This window comes from Denticeps clupeoides, chromosome 1 (genome assembly GCF_900700375.1).
Source record: "Denticeps clupeoides chromosome 1, fDenClu1.1, whole genome shotgun sequence".
NCBI lineage: Eukaryota > Metazoa > Chordata > Actinopteri > Clupeiformes > Denticipitidae > Denticeps > Denticeps clupeoides.
The window spans coordinates 34,522,528-34,538,373 of NC_041707.1; the positions used below are offsets into that span (position 1 = coordinate 34,522,528).

General features: G+C 43.2%; 1 protein-coding gene and 1 non-coding gene across 5 annotated transcripts in view; both read right to left on the reverse strand.

The window, feature by feature from the left end:
- col4a6 (collagen, type IV, alpha 6) overlaps positions 1-15,846 on the reverse strand; it is a 76,183-nt gene that overhangs the window by 52,908 nt on the left and 7,429 nt on the right. The window lies entirely within an intron of this gene.
- On the reverse strand, positions 4,196-4,302 carry LOC114802820 (U6 spliceosomal RNA). The gene has a single exon (XR_003751797.1). It is a non-coding gene; the product is annotated as a U6 spliceosomal RNA (small nuclear RNA).

Below are 15,846 nucleotides of genomic sequence, written 5' to 3' on the forward strand. Positions count from 1 at the left end.
TGAAGTATACAAATCCCAAAGGGCCACAAACCCGGGCAGAAATGCTGTTGAAACCCTGGAGGGAATGCCTGTGTTATTGATTCAGACTGAAGTGACATCTGGGAATGGCGTTCCTCGCTACTGAACAGTGAATATCAGATAAGCCTGTGAAGGTGTCAAAATGTCTGCGATGAGTTTTCATTGGCTGCCTGGTTTCATTTCTGCTGTTTTCTTTTCCCGTCTGTCCGAGGACGAGGGGGAAAGTAAAGTTTGTTAAACACCTATCTGTTCATCTCCCTACCTGTCCAGCCATTAATGGAGGCATTCCAGCGAGATCAGGTACTCCGTCACCACGGCAACTCTGCCACCGATGTCTGGCCTACATATGTCATTATCTGGATTAGCCATTACTGCCTGACTGCCTTGTAATTGCGGGTGTAAGGAAGGGTAGAGCGGAGCGGGGAAAGAGACATAAAACAGCTGTGATGGGTGGTGCTATTTGGACCTGAACCCACCCCTTTTCTAGCAGGTTGAAAGGTCTTGTTACACCGACGCGACTCAAACAGATGCAAATAGTCCAGCTTTCCCTTTTTTGTATCATCTGCATGTTTAAAAAAAAACAAAAAAACAAAAGGAGGGAATAAAAAGAAAAGTCCAAGACAATGAGCAGCGAATGACCAGGCCCTGGATCAGGGTGGGGATCATTTTCAGCCGCTAAACAAAAGGCCTGGCGGGAACGGACCCCGCACCCCGCGCAAGCGCGGTCGCAGCAGTGCTGACCTTTGACAGCTGTGTGATCGGGTCCGGCCGGTCGGGAGTGAGTGAATAGGAACGCGGCCCCTGCAGCGGTCAGTTCAAGGGAGCCTCGTTACGGACCGGCCGCCCTCCTCCTGTGGCCGCGGCAAGCCCCTTTAGAATGATAATTGGATCCTTGCCTCGGCCACTGAGGAACGTTACATTACAATGGACCTCAGTCAAGCCTGGCTCCTCGGAGGACGTGCAGAGCCCTGCGGTGGAGGTTTCACTTCACTTACAATACGTCTTGCCACTTTCAAAGGCATTGCGCAATTCCAAGAGTCTTATGGGGGAAACATTCAATTGTATACAGATGTATATGTAAAAAAAGAAGCATTTTTTTCCTGTACGTTTACACTTGCAAACAGCCAACAAATGCCTACAAAAAAGCAAAAAAATCCAAATAAATGAATCAACTTTTGAGAGTCATGGTTGTGTTCAAGCTTGATAGTACAGATGATATACAGCATGCCCTTGAAATAAAACACATATATATCTGGTAAGAAACGTTAAAAAATGTGTGTGTCTTTGTAGTTTTCATGCTCTCCCCATGTTGGTGAAGGTTACCTTCAGCCATCCAAAAGAGATCCACAGAAAGTTGGGTGGCTAAACTGGCCCTAGATGTGAGTGTGTGTGTGTGATTTGTGCATTTACATTTACAGCATTTATCAGACGCCCTTATCCAGAGCGACTTACAATCAGTAGTTACAGGGACAGTCCCCCCCTGGAGAGACTCAGGGGTAAGTGTCTTGCACAAGGACACAATGTTAGTAGGTGGGATTTTAACCTGGGTCTTCTGGTTCATAGGCGAGTGTGTTACCCACTAGGCTACTACTAGGCTAGGCTACCATCCCACAATTGTGCTATACGCCTGCAGATGCACGCCCTGTACCCAATGTCCCAGTATGGACTCTGGAGGCTGCGATCCATATTTAGGGTGAAGGAATTATTGATTGTGAGTGAGTGAAATTATAATTATATATATTTTGGCTTGTGGCAAACTGCAAATGGGACTTCTTATGGTTTTCTTTTAACAATGGCTTTCTTCTTGCCACTCTTCCATAAAGGCCAACATTGTGCAGTGCACAACTAATTCTGAATGATTCTGAACAGTGCTCTGTGGGATGTTCAAGGCTTGGGAAATCTTTTTGTAGCCTAAGCCTGCTTTAAATTTCTCAATAACTATATCCCTGACCTGTCTGGTGTGTTCTTTGGACTTCATGGTGTTGTTGCTCCCAAAACTCTCTTAAACAACCTGACTGCACTCAAACCAAAGGGGGCTGAATAATTACGCACTCCCCACTTTTCAGTTATTTATTTGTAAAAAATGTTTGGAACCATGTATGATTTTCGTTCCACTTCTCAAGTGTACACCAATTTGGATTGGTCTTTCATGTTGAATTCCAATAAAATAGATTCATGTTTGTGGCTGTAATGTGACAAATTGTGGAAAAGTTCAAGGGGGCTGAATACTTTTGCGACACAGTGTAGTTGTTGCATGATGTTCCATTCTTTTTGAAGCATGCTGCCCACCTATGAAAGCACACTTGGCACACTTCTAAGAATCTGGCACTCACCTCCAGGAGAGGTGAGGCTCAAATAAATGCTATCGTTTCTGACATTTAACAGTTGCCAGAATGGCATTCCACACTAAAGCAGATACCTGGGAGCCAACACAATTTAAGTAGACTTAAATTCACTTCATATGTCTGCGCCATTTATTTAAGCTCAAAATTACCCAGAAGCATCTTCCTCACTTTTGTTCAGCAACACTGAGCAGCTACATTCTGTTCCATTTGCCCATTTTTTCCTCCCCTGCCCTAATTCTTCAGCTTTCCTCAACCTGCTGTGAGAAGTGCCACTTCTGATGACCTCAGCAGTGACGGGAAGGAATGGTCACTCTGGAGAGTGTCAAACCAGAAACCAGTTTGGAAGTGTGAATTATACACAGATTGCTTCTCCTCAATTTATAAAGAGTTTGAAGCCATTTTTAAAATTTATTTAACACATCTATATAACATTTTTGTGCACAGTGTGTAACATTCATAGTATGCAAGCATACTATGCATTCGATATGCATTCGGTATAAATTCTTGGACAGCTAGATGAATGTCGTGGACTTTATGAGAAGCCAGTTGGGCTGGAGGGCAGGACAAATGCTCAAAACAGAATGGCAGAAGGGTAATGAACTGGGCCTTCTTGACATTCGGGTGTGAAATGCTCCTGAAATACAGCCACTGGGGTCACGGTCCCACTAGTTGTATGTGTGTTCCCCTGACAACAGGGAATGTAAAAGCACATGCAGAAACATTCCCATACATCCCAAACCGGGAAGCCAGGGAGCCATGTGCTCCATAAACATGCAGAAGCTGTAAAAATGCAGAGAGAGCTGGACGGCAAAGGTCTGTCTGTGAACCAATCCCTGGGTGTAAAATGTGTCATAGATCAGAGGTTTGAATCCCTCAAAGGTCACATACGCACTCCATCATTGCTCAGACTGCACATGTCTACTGCAATAAAGTCATAATGTGTTACTATTGGCTCAAATGACTGCTGAAACCTGCAACCCAGGTCATCTTTTAATTTAGTTGTGTTTGAAGAACTAAATATTTGTAATTTATTTGAACTGCATAAAGTTCTTGCTGACTAAGTTTACACAAGCCATTTGTCCTTGTTAAAGTGTGATTTATAATTGTTAAAGAAATATCACTGTTCATTCTTGTTAAAAAATGGTGTAATTCATGCAGTAATTTCCTTCGCGAGAGTCTGGTTAATTGTGAGTGATTCCTCAATTCCTTCATTAAGGTTGGTGCAAGTTGTTACAACTCTGGGATTGTCTGGAATGAGATCCCCAAACATGCCCCTAAACTCTGCATTCACGAGGAGAATCTCCCCCCAAACTTGTTGCCTCTATCCCTATTTTTCCTGAATGGACAGGAATGTTGGGGAGAGCTCAACATGTTGCTGCAGAGGCACCATTGTGTTTGACATTACGTGAACAAAGCATGTGCCCAGTGGTGGCCTAGCGGTTAAAGAAGTGGCCCCGTAATCAGAAGGTTGCAGATCCGCCAAGGTGCCACTGAGGTGCCACTGAGCAAAGCACTGTCCCCACAGGCTGCTCCCTGGGTGCTTGTCATGGCTGCCCACAGCTCACCAATGCTGATTTTAAGTGAAGTGAAGTGATTGTCACATGTGATACACAGCAGCACAGCACACGATGCACACAGTGAAATTTGTCCTCTGCATTTAACCCATCACCCTGAGTGAGCAGTGGGCAGCCATGACAAGCGCCCGGGGAGCAGTGTGTGGGGACGGTGCTTTGCTCAGTGGCACCTCAGTGGCACCTTGGCGGATCGGGAATCGAACCGGCAACCTTCTGTTTACCGGCAACCTTTCCTTAACCGCTAGGCCACCACTGCCCCAATATATGGAACGCTTCACGAATTTGCGTGTCATCATTGTGCAGGGGCCATGCTAATCTTCTCTGTATCGTTCCAATTTTAGTGTATGTGCTGCCGAAGCAAGCACACCGAGGATGGGTTAAAAGCAGAGGACACATTTCGTTGTGTCACCGTGTGCTGTGCTGCGTATCACGATGAAAATCACTTCACTTCACAGCACGCAGGGCTGAATAATAGTAGCTCGAACCCTTTCTTCATTCTCTTATCACCAGGTGGATATGAGCAAACAGAAATAGACCAATTTGCAGAACGGTGGCTCCACGCATGTTTGCTGTCCTTCAGCTTTGCAGGGAAGGTTGAACAAATAATTTTACAAATTTGTAAATTGAGTGGCATTTAGTGAAGCAGATGCATCTGCTGAATGTAAACTTATGTAGACTCAGAAGAAAAAATGAACACAAACGAGTTGTGGAAATTATTTCAAAACAACAAACATTTAAAATAGTTCATTTTCAAGTGTGAGAACTGAACGTTAAACCGTCTACAACACCTAATTCCAACAAATAATTTCAACCACAAGGGCACAGGAATCAGTGGGGCGACAACATGAAGGAGGCGAATTTTTGTAAAAATCATAAATACCAGCCGGCTTGGCGAGATAATTTTTAAAAAAAGGAGCGAGTGGCTGTTTGGACTGAAGTCATTGCCCCAGCTGTAAAGTGCTTGTTGTTTAAAGGCTCCAACAGTTACTTTGACCAATTCAATGTACACATATGCCACCAAGGGGTCCGCAAAAAAACCCCCAAAAAATCTTCAAATGCCTTCCATCAGAGCTTTCAGGCTCATTGATTTCGGCCCATAAAAACTTGGCTGGAGCAGAATCCTCAAAGTTTAACATCACACTGTATACACAACTGCGTTCTGAGACATGGGAAGACATCTGGCTTTCAAAAAGCACCGCTGTGACCAAATGACCTCAAAGAGGGGGACTCCTGAACGAGAAAACCCAATGTGAGTCCTGCACATGTACACCTACCACAATGCAAGCATGTTCGAAATGCATTTGGTGTAAATTCTCGGACAGCTAGATGAATGTGGTGGACTTTACGAGAAGCCAGTTGGGCTGGAGGGCAGGACAAATGCTCAAACAGAATGGCAGAAGGATAATGAACTGGGCCTTCCTGACATTCGGGTGTGAAATGCTCCTGAAATACAGCCACTGGGGTCACGGTCCCACTAGTTGTATGTGTGTTCCCCTGACAACAGGGAATGTAAAAGCACATGCAGAAACATTCCCATACATCCCAAACCGGGAAGCCAGGGAGCCATGTGCTCCATAAACATGCAGAAGCTGTAAAAATGCAGAGAGAGCTGGACGGCAAAGGTCTGTCTGTGAACCGATCCCTGGGTGTAAAATTGTGTCGTAGATCAGAGGTTTCAATCCCTCAAAGGTCACATACGCACTCCATCATTGCTCAGACTGCACATGTCTACTGCAATAAAGTCATAATGTGTTACTATTGGCTCAAATGACTGCTGAAACCTGCAACCTAGGTCATCTTTTAATTTAGTTGTGTTTGAAGAACTAAATAGTTGTAATTTATTTGAACTGCATAAAGTTCTTGCTGACTAAGTTTACACAAGCCATTTGTCCTTGTTAAAGTGTGATTTATAATTGTTAAAGAAATATCACTGTTCACTCTTGTTAAAAAATGGTGTAATTCATGCAGTAATTTCCTTCGTGAGAGTCTGGTTAATTGTGAGTGATTCCTCAATTCCTTCATTAAGGTTGGTGCAAGTTGTTACAACTCTGGGATTGTCTGGAATGAGATCCCCAAACATGCCCCTAAACCCTGCATTCACGAGGAGAATTTCCCCCCTCACTTGTTGCCTCTATCCCAATTTTTCCTGAATGGACAGGAATGTTGGGGAGAGCTCAACATGTTCCTGCAGAGGCACCATTGTGTTTGACTGTACGCGAACAAAGCATGTGCTCTGTCACAGGTCCCCAGCACGCAGGGCCGAACAATAGTGGCTCGAACCTTTTCTTCCTTCTCTTATCCCCAGGTGGATATGAGCAAACAGAAATAGACCCAGTTGCAGAACGGTGGCTCCACGCGTGTTTGCTGTCCTTCAGCTTTGCAGGTTAGGTTGAATGAACAAATCATTTTACAAATTCTGAACGTGAAAGTGAGTGCCCTAGTGAAGCAGATGCATCTGCTGAATGTAAATTCCAACAAATAATTCCAACCACAAGGGCACAGGAATCAATGGGGTGACAACTTGAAGGAGGCGAATTTTTATAAAAATCATAAATACCAGCCGGCTTGCCAAAATCGTTTTTTGGCTGTTTGGACTGAAGCCATTGCCCCAGCTGTAAAGTGCTTGTTGTTTTAAGGCTCCAACAGTTACTTTGGCCAGTTCAATGTACACATATGCCACCAAGGGGTCCGCTAAAAAAAACACAAAAAAAATTCTTCAAAAGCCTTCCATCGGAACTTCCAGGCTCTTTGATTTCGGCCCATAAACACTTGGCTGGAGCAGAATCCTCAAAGTTTAACATCTCACTGTATACACAACTGCGTTCTGAGACATGGGAAGACATCTGGCTTTCAAAAAGCACCGCTGTGACCAAATGACCTCAAAGAGGGGGACTCCTGAACGAGAAAACCAATGTGTGTCCTGCACATGTACACCTACCACAATGAAACAGTGATAACAACCCAGACAGCAGCCAGCATTAAGTCAGACATTTGTTCTAGTTGATAGGGTGGTAGTAGCCTAGTGGGTAACACACACGTGTTTGAACCAGAAGACCCAGGTTCAAATCCCACTTACTACCATTGTGTCCCAGAGCAAGACACTTAACCTTAAGATGGTAAGTCGCTCTGGATAAGTGTGTCTGGTAAATGCTGTAAATGTAAATGTAAATATGCATTTAATAAATGCCAAATCACTTTTTTTGAAATGGCGCTAAGTGTACAAGCGTTGGGCTCGTTTGCTAGCATCAGGTCCTCAGGACAAACATGACAAAAACACAATCATAATCAAACTGGGTAACAGAAATATATACAGCACTTCCAAGAATGTATTTTGAATGTATTTATTGCCCACCCGTTTCAAAATGGGTCCCTCTGTATTATAGTGTTGGTGGGTCATTTAAAGTAATATAAAGAGAGTTCAGGGTTTGGGCTGAAAGGAGAATATACCAGGTAGATATAATATACAAAGTATTATAATACAATAAAAGACAACGCAAAGAATACAATAATTAACTCATTTGGTTGTAGTTCTATATGTACTTTGTTTCCTGTATGTTCCTGGTGGATCCAACATTCCTAGTCTTCGCCATTCACTCCAGTCTCTCACCATCTAGTTTACTGATATAGCACTTTGTTCACCTTGCCCTGAGGTCTATGTTTAACCTTTCTGAAGTGCCCTGCTCTTTAGGAACACTGCCTTGGCTATGCCAATCCTAGTAATTACATCCTGCCTACTTGTTCCAGCTCACTCTCTACCTTATGGTACAGTTCTTCAGATAGCTTGAAGATGTCTCTTTTTTCTGCATTACCATGCTTTCCGCTACACAGAACTTCATCCCATAAAGTTTTGTGTACTGTACTACCCTGTCTATATTCTGAAGCCCCTGTCTCTAAGGCACCATAGCTGATTCTCTGGACCGGACTCCGTCTTAGGCTGTTACGAGAGGAGAGGAGGAAAAAAGAATGAAAATTATCCCCATCACCATTGGCTATGATGCATGAACAACTCCCATCCACAGGGTCATTAAATATTATAGCATCTTTGTCTTTAGCAGAAGAGACCCATACAGCTGAATATGGTTGTGCTAAGAAGAAAAGCAGTGTTTGGGTTGATAGGACGATGGTGTATAGATGTTTTGATGGGGACGGGGCCCTTGCTGTGGCCCCTTTGAGCTTTAAGTATGCAGGAGGAATTGTTCTGTGACGGTGGCCTCCCTTTCCACCAACAAGCCCAAACATAGCAAGCCTGCGTGTGTGAGGGTGTGTTGGGTTTATTTATATGGGTGTGTAAATAAGGAAGGGAAAAAAATGAAGTTTGAACTTCGCGGATTCCTTCTGTCTGTCAGTTTGTGTGTTTCTCAAGGCTCTTGTCTCTTGGCAGGCATTGTGAGAAATCATTCATTCCCTCCCGTCTGCCTTCTTCTCTTCTATTAATAATATGAATGAATTCACAATATCTGCTGTATTACGAAATTACGTTTATAGAAAATAATAAATCATGTCAGATAACACACTTGTGAATTTCTTGTGAAATAAAAAAAAAAAAGTTCTTTTTTTGCTGTTACATATCATTGAAGTAAATAAGTAAGTAGTAGGCAACTGTTGCTGACCGTTTCTGTTCCCGTGTTATTTATTTGTTGCCATGGTGGAGACTTTTCGGGCTTTTTTGAACACATGGTGCTATAATTAATCAGGTCTCATCCCGAGATGTGCCATTACACACAGACTCTTGGGGGAAGTGTGCCAGGTTAAATCTGAGTCATGGGAAAGCTAGAAGCCCACGCTAAAATAAAGCTAACATGTATATTTAACTCAGCATCCACATGCATCGCATAGCTGGGCCAGATCATAAACCGCCGCAACCTAACAACACGACTCCCCTGATGAGCCTCACCAACTGCACTACCAGGACTACCAGCAGCAAAATAAGTATCATAGCTCCTTAATAAGTAACTCACATCCAGGTATGCTCACCCCAGGCATGCCACAGATTCATTTTCCATGACTAATAGCTGAGATGGCAAGGCTTACTGCTAGCAGCCCAACAGACATGGAAGCCTTAGCTAAAGCAGTCCGTTGCCATACATGTTTACATTTTCCCAACTTTTTATTTTTTTTATACAGTGTGCGCTACTGCCATGACTGAGGTTAATGTTTGTCTTCTTTACACAACAATATATGAAATAAACTGCACTGTGCCTTAAATAAGTAGTGCAACTTTCTTGCACTATTTGTACATTGTCTGCAGAAAACTGGCTACAGAGAATGGTATTTCAACCCTCTGGTTTTGTCTGTTTTTCTGTATCACCAACAGCATCACCAACCAGTCAAAGTGAACGAGGAGCTGAAGTCTTCAGTCGTTTATGCAGGACAGTATGTGAAAATCCATCAACCCACACACAGCATTACAGATCTTGATTTTTTTTTTTTTGGTTGATTCGGGTTTTGCGGTCCCTGTGAACCTGATTGGCAGATGTGGCTATAAGCCAGTCAAGGAAAATGCTCTAGGGCGATGCAACAGTTACCCGAACTCCTGAGCAGAATCAAAAAAAGCAGGCAGTTCACCCTCCAGGGGTAAAGAAAAGATGAGCAGAGCTGGTGACATGTTTCAGTGTGAGGGGTGTGTGTGTGTGTGTGTGTGTGTGTGTGTAAAGACAGAGGTTAATGCTAAGTGGAGTCTTGGCTGAGTTTTAAATAGACAAAGGGGTGTGGTGGGCACAGGGGGGTCACTCTGTGTGTTTACAACCAGGCTGTTCGCAGCCGAATTTGGAAAGAAGTTTGCGTCAACTTTCCACTTCACGTAAAAGGAGCAATTCAACAATTAATAATCCAAAATGAATCCACTGAATGTGTTCTGTTGTTGTTAACCCATGTTTATGAGCAAAGTGTGCTTCAAGGTTCCATTCACAGCGGTGTGTTTTTCTTGAAAGGTGCTGTAATTGTTCACTTGAAGCCATTTAAAGTTACCGAAGGGGGTTGTCTCATCATTAGTAGATTTTGGGTAAAATACAGTGCAGGCCCCAGCTTGATGCTATGCAGCGTTAGCCAGGCACTTGGCAGGCACGTCAATCCGCGCGCTTCCCAGGAATAAACGGGGGGGGGGGGGGGGGGGGGTTTGGGGAGGTCTGAGAGAAACCGAGTGGAGGGGAGACATTAAGGAAGACAAGTCTGTCTCTGACATGTCCCTGCGTTATCCATCCTTCAGTGCCCCTCAACTCCATGCCAGACTAGAGTGGTACTCTCGCTCTTTCATTTGTCCTCTTCTACATTCCTACTGTCTAGGCCTGTCTGTCATCCAACCCACCCCCTCCCATCTCCACCTATCCCTCAGTCCCAAACGTCAAGCCAAGCCCAGTAGCAACCTCAACTGTACAATAAACATCTGTGTTAACTAAGAAGATGCTTTTAGCCAAAGTGACAGTGTTTTGTTTGACGTATTCCAGTGGCAAATGTCAGTTATTAATGAAAAACAGACACACTGTGCATAAGAATATTATGACTGTCTTAAACATCCCAACTAAAGGCACCATAATTTCTACCAGCCAATCATGCAATTGTGCAAACAACATTAGCAGATTAGATAATATGACAAGCTAAATTGCACATTAGTAGTAACTAAGGCAGTGCAACTACACCAAATTAGTAGAATTGAGGCTGTGAGAAGCGAGAAGGTGATATTTCCTATAAATAACTATGACCTGCCTCCTCAAAGTTGTCTACAGCCATAGCGTCAGATGAGATTGGTCTAAATGACCTGTCAAAGGTTTTTGAAAAAAAAGATAGTTGCTGTTGAAAAAGGCAGGACTTAAAAAGCACATAGTGTAGTGGACACTATGGGGTCAAAGAGAGCTCCATGCTCCTGCAATAGCCTCAGCGCTGACCTATCAATAGACGGGGCTGACTGAGGACACTTGAGAGAGAGGTGAAAACAACAGATACCATGACATGGGAAGCTGAAGAGAAGCGTAAGATTCACTCTCAGACTCGGCAGCTACTCAACACTATAACTACAGGTGTGGCTTTCTACATCGCTTTATATCTCTATACAGTTTATTTGTGTGTGAGGGTGGGTGTTTGCCTGTCGAATGAAAAACTGGGGCTTAGTTCACAATTTGTTATGATATTTCCCAAAGAGTGGGATCCTGGGGTGTCCCAGGACGTCAGGGAAGACCACACACTCAATGGAGAACAGCCTGTTGTAGTGATGCTATAGCTGAGGCTGCTCATCTTCATTTGGAGATGCACTCCCACATGTCGGTATACAGCTTATGAGCCTATTTCATAACCATATATTGACATACCGGACCTTTGCCATTTCCTTGAATAACTAAACATGAATAGACAGCAATATGCTCATAGTTAAATCTAAATGCATACCCATTATGTACCTGCTGCACATATGCTACCACTCAAAGGTTAAGCTAGATTAAATAAAATATTAAGAAATGCATAAGAAATAGTCCTTCGCTGTTTTCAGCTGTGCCTAGATAACTTAAACAATGGTTTTCCTTAATCATAGTAACAGAAAAAAAAAACTTTTTGAATGGAAATGTATACGCGTAAACGGGCAAAAGCTTAACAAATGACTCTAGCAAAATGAAAGGCATAAGCAAGTCTTTCGACACAGGTCTGTCCTCTGGAGAAAGCACCACATAAATCCTGGTCAGAGGGTATTTTGATGGGAGAATGTGATGTAGAGATCACATCATTCATCTCAGATAGTGAGAGAAACGCATCGATATTTCACTTATAAGCACCCACACGCTCATACAGCGCTATAATAACATCACGAGAACGCCCAGAAGGAAATATATGACATGTGGTTGTGTTTATAATTTGTTTATGATACAGTATGTATTTACAGTGCAAGATTGTACTCTTTCCACATCTGTCCAAACAGTAAATGTGCAGTGTATACACGCCGACATGGAGAGGGGAGGAGGAGGATAGGTGATGTCTGGCGCCCAGCCTCATACAGATTGCAGCTGAGAGGAAGCTCTCCATCTAGCCAAGTGCAGGTCTCCATCTAGCCATCAGTCAGGATTAAATGCATCGCACAGGCAAGGAACCGGGCCTGAGATCAGGATTCCCGCTAATTGCTGCACATCAGACCTTCAATAAAGATCCGTGAACCAAATCTGGTTGACTGATGGAGGTGTACCACACTTGACATGCAAGTCGAGTGGTTGCTCAACCGCAATATGCATTTCGCTTTCCCTGGAACTGGATACAGACGTTCTTCACGCCATGCAAAAGGAATTACGTGGAACGTCATTGAGGCTCGCCAACTCCGCAAACATTGCCCTGTTCTCTTCATTTTCTACAAACTAGCTGGCTAATAAGAAACTCCTCACCACATAAATGTGCAGAAAGGCATTTTTTAACCAATTTTTTAACCAACATTTTAACCAAATGCTTTTCATTTCATCAATGGGCTCTGCATGCAGTGCAATGCTAAAGAAACCAGCCTTAGTGACAGGGGATAGTAAGGAATAGGGCTGAGCAAAACTTTTGAATAATTCACTGTATATGTTTGTATGCTGTATTTGTGCCACTGCAACCACAAAAGCAACTTTATTCACTTCACCTGTGACTGGTGTCCATTTTGTGCGACATGACACATCTAAAGCAGTTTGCTCTGTGCCATCGCTGGTGACATCCTGGTCACCGGCACACACTCCAGGCCCTGGCTGTGTAGACAAACGTTTGAGAGACTCATCTGTCAGCCACCGCCAAACTACTTTCCCGCTGATGGTCACCTCGATTAGTTTCCACTTTCTTTGTTTGATTCTCCTCTCCATGGCCCCGACACTCATTGCATACATCCACTATTTATTATTATTATTGTCAAAGACAGAAAAAAAACTGAAGAACCTAACGGGTCTGGACGTGGGTTCTTCTTCAAGTCAAACAAGAAATGTAATTGTTTCAATTCACTCACAAATCATTCAAACATACATCCCATCCTCCTTCTGTCCCTGCACATGTGGGGTCAAATGCACAATGCCTGGGGGCACTGGACAGAGCGAGCCTGTCAGAGCCGTAGAATCACGGCAGGTCTTCACTCAAAGTCAATTGAGATGTTCTCTCTCTCTCTCTCTCTTTTTATTTTTTTTTTACATCCACTGAAACCACAGGAAATGATCTTCAACAGCTCCCCAGTCAGGCACAGGAAACCGCCACTCAGCAGCGGCGTTACCGCTGAGAATACAGCCCACCAGGGAACCATTACCACCCAGACCGTAACATGAGAACCTCGTGCCGGCCGCCGACATGCCGCTTAAGCAGATGTTCAACAGGTATTAGGGTCTCACAGGGGTTCAGTCACAGACCTAGATGGGCTACTTTGTTCCCTGCACTTGTTTCAACATCTTAAGAAGATTGAGGTTGAACGTTGTTGGACACTCCCTGCAGAGCCCTTACCCCGGGGTACAATAAATATGAAGAGTGTGGTTAATACTGACATCATTACGGCTCTTTTTTTTTTTTAAGGAACAATAATGATTTCCTATCCAATAGCCTAATCAAATAAGGTTCTTCAAGGTGGTTAAGCAGCACTCTCTCTCTCTCTCCCGCAATCTCCTGTTAATTACGGACTACTGACCAGAGGCTCAAGGGAAGACCCTGACCCCACCCCAGAGAGCACTGAGCCCCTAGCTCAGCTCAGCATTCTGTTAATAGCCTCACCCCGTGTCTAACCCAGATCTCAAACCTGGAATTCCAGTCATGCTGAACTGGGGTGAATCAAAGCTAAGTAAGATCTTCACTCCACACTATAGGACTGGCTGGCATGCACATGACATTCAATCATTTGGCACATGACTAGAATATACACATAGTAATGTAGTACTCACAGTTATGTATATTTTATAAAATTCTTAAATTTTATTAACATTTTAACCATTATCAGCCATTCCCAATAATTAAAAAAAATTAAATATGTAAGATCTGCATTGGCAATGAGCAATCATGACCTAGAATTACTATAATTATCTTATATTTCATAAAATATAACAATGGCTAAAAATATGTTTGTCATTGAATTGTTGCTGTCTCTGAAATTTAGTACGTTCTGCATTTTTTATGAAAATTCAGTGTTGTCATAACATATAATCATCATTTTATTAACCTTCTTATTAACATTATTTTGTTAAACATTTATTATAATTTCTTTAAAAAATTGAATTTAAAATAGTTGGAATTTGGATGAAATAGGATTACTTTTGGATCAGTCAAAAAAAGGAATCTCAACAATTACTTTAAATGACTATTTATACAGTCAATACTATGTTGACCTTATTTGACCACACAGAAATATAGTGATGGTGAAATATTTGATTGTGAAATTATGTTTCGGGCATATTATCCAGGTCTACTGTAGAAGCTGATAAATCTACACTGAAAGCTGGCCTATTTATTACACCATAAAAAAGCACTGTGTTTATAAAACTCCGATGTTCTCCCAGTCCAGAAGTATACAGATTCCTCCAAACAAGTGACTGATGGTGCAAACACACAGCGAGAGAGAAGCAGAGAGGGCTATTGGTTTATTGAACGACAGGCACACCACCTCAGATATGAGACATAAACACAATGGCCGGACGTTCTGCGCTTTCTGAGAAACACGCCCGCAACTGCGCAAACGCTTCCCGAGAACTGCACACGAACTGAGTCGGCATGTCAATCGCTCATTCTCTGCATGCTATGTGTGTGTGATATAAGGATTTATTGCTATTCTGCACTGAAATGTACAACAGGGGCGCTCCCATCATTTAATGTGATGAAAAGAATGGAAAGCAGCAGGGATGTGTGATCACTGACCCTCAAACCCTGATTTCTAAATATTATTTAGAATAAAAATCCTATATTCTAGGCCAATATAATGATCCTATAACTGATTTACTAAATTCCATTTGTGCCTAAATCATACACAGAATTATTTCATTATGTCCTGGCCTGGTTTTAAGTGAATGTATTTACCTATATCAGTATAATTACCAACCTGTTAACCAGTCCCCCAAAGCCGACGATTCCTAGCAAATTCAACTGGAAGCTTATCAGTTCAGAGTCTCCGCCAATAGCTTGCCAATTTGGCCCATTTGCCTTAGGGCCAAGCCAAATTCTTCACCTTGTGACCCTTCAGATTTAACCTTGCATGGAACACAGATGATGGAAGACCTGTTATCAGATTGTGTTGATTTTTTTATTTTTTTTTAACACCGAAAATTAAACTGATGACGCTTCAAAAGTGATGGCACTTTTGAGGGCAAATTCCAAAAAAAGATTGTCCAACCAAAATCAGTGAGTTGAAAAAAAAGAAAAGAAAGAAAATGTCTGGAATGCCAGTTATGGGTCAAAGTGATCATGGGCATGCTGCAATTTGCACCCTGATGATTTACATACACCGGCTTCATTCGGGACTGTGTCCTGCCTTTCCCGGCCTGATTTATGAGCATGGTGGCTGCCTGACGTCAGGGTTCACCTGCAGGCGAGGGGCCGAGCCACCTGGGAGAGTTGGGAAGATGGGGAATGGTGCAGAAATGTTCGGATTAGCACTGATTCAGGCCGGATATTCCAAGGAGGAGGCTGCTGCGGTTGCGGCCCGGCTGACTCGCCGCGGGCCACAAGCCGGGCTCAGACCTGCCTGGGTCCCACATGGGGAATGTCACAGGGGGAATGCCTGGCTGCAGGGTACGCGAGCGGGAGGAGAAGGGCGACGCCCTTCTGCTCCCATTCCTGCACTGTGACCCAAAGCAGAAGGCTGGCAGCTTTGCAAATAAAAAAGTGTGGAACTGTGGGAACCATTGGAATCCAAAACATGTTCCATGCTTCATGCATACAAATGCATACATGCATTCTTGTTGTCCCATTGTCCACACAAGCGGAAACAGGTTATTTTTAGGAAAAGG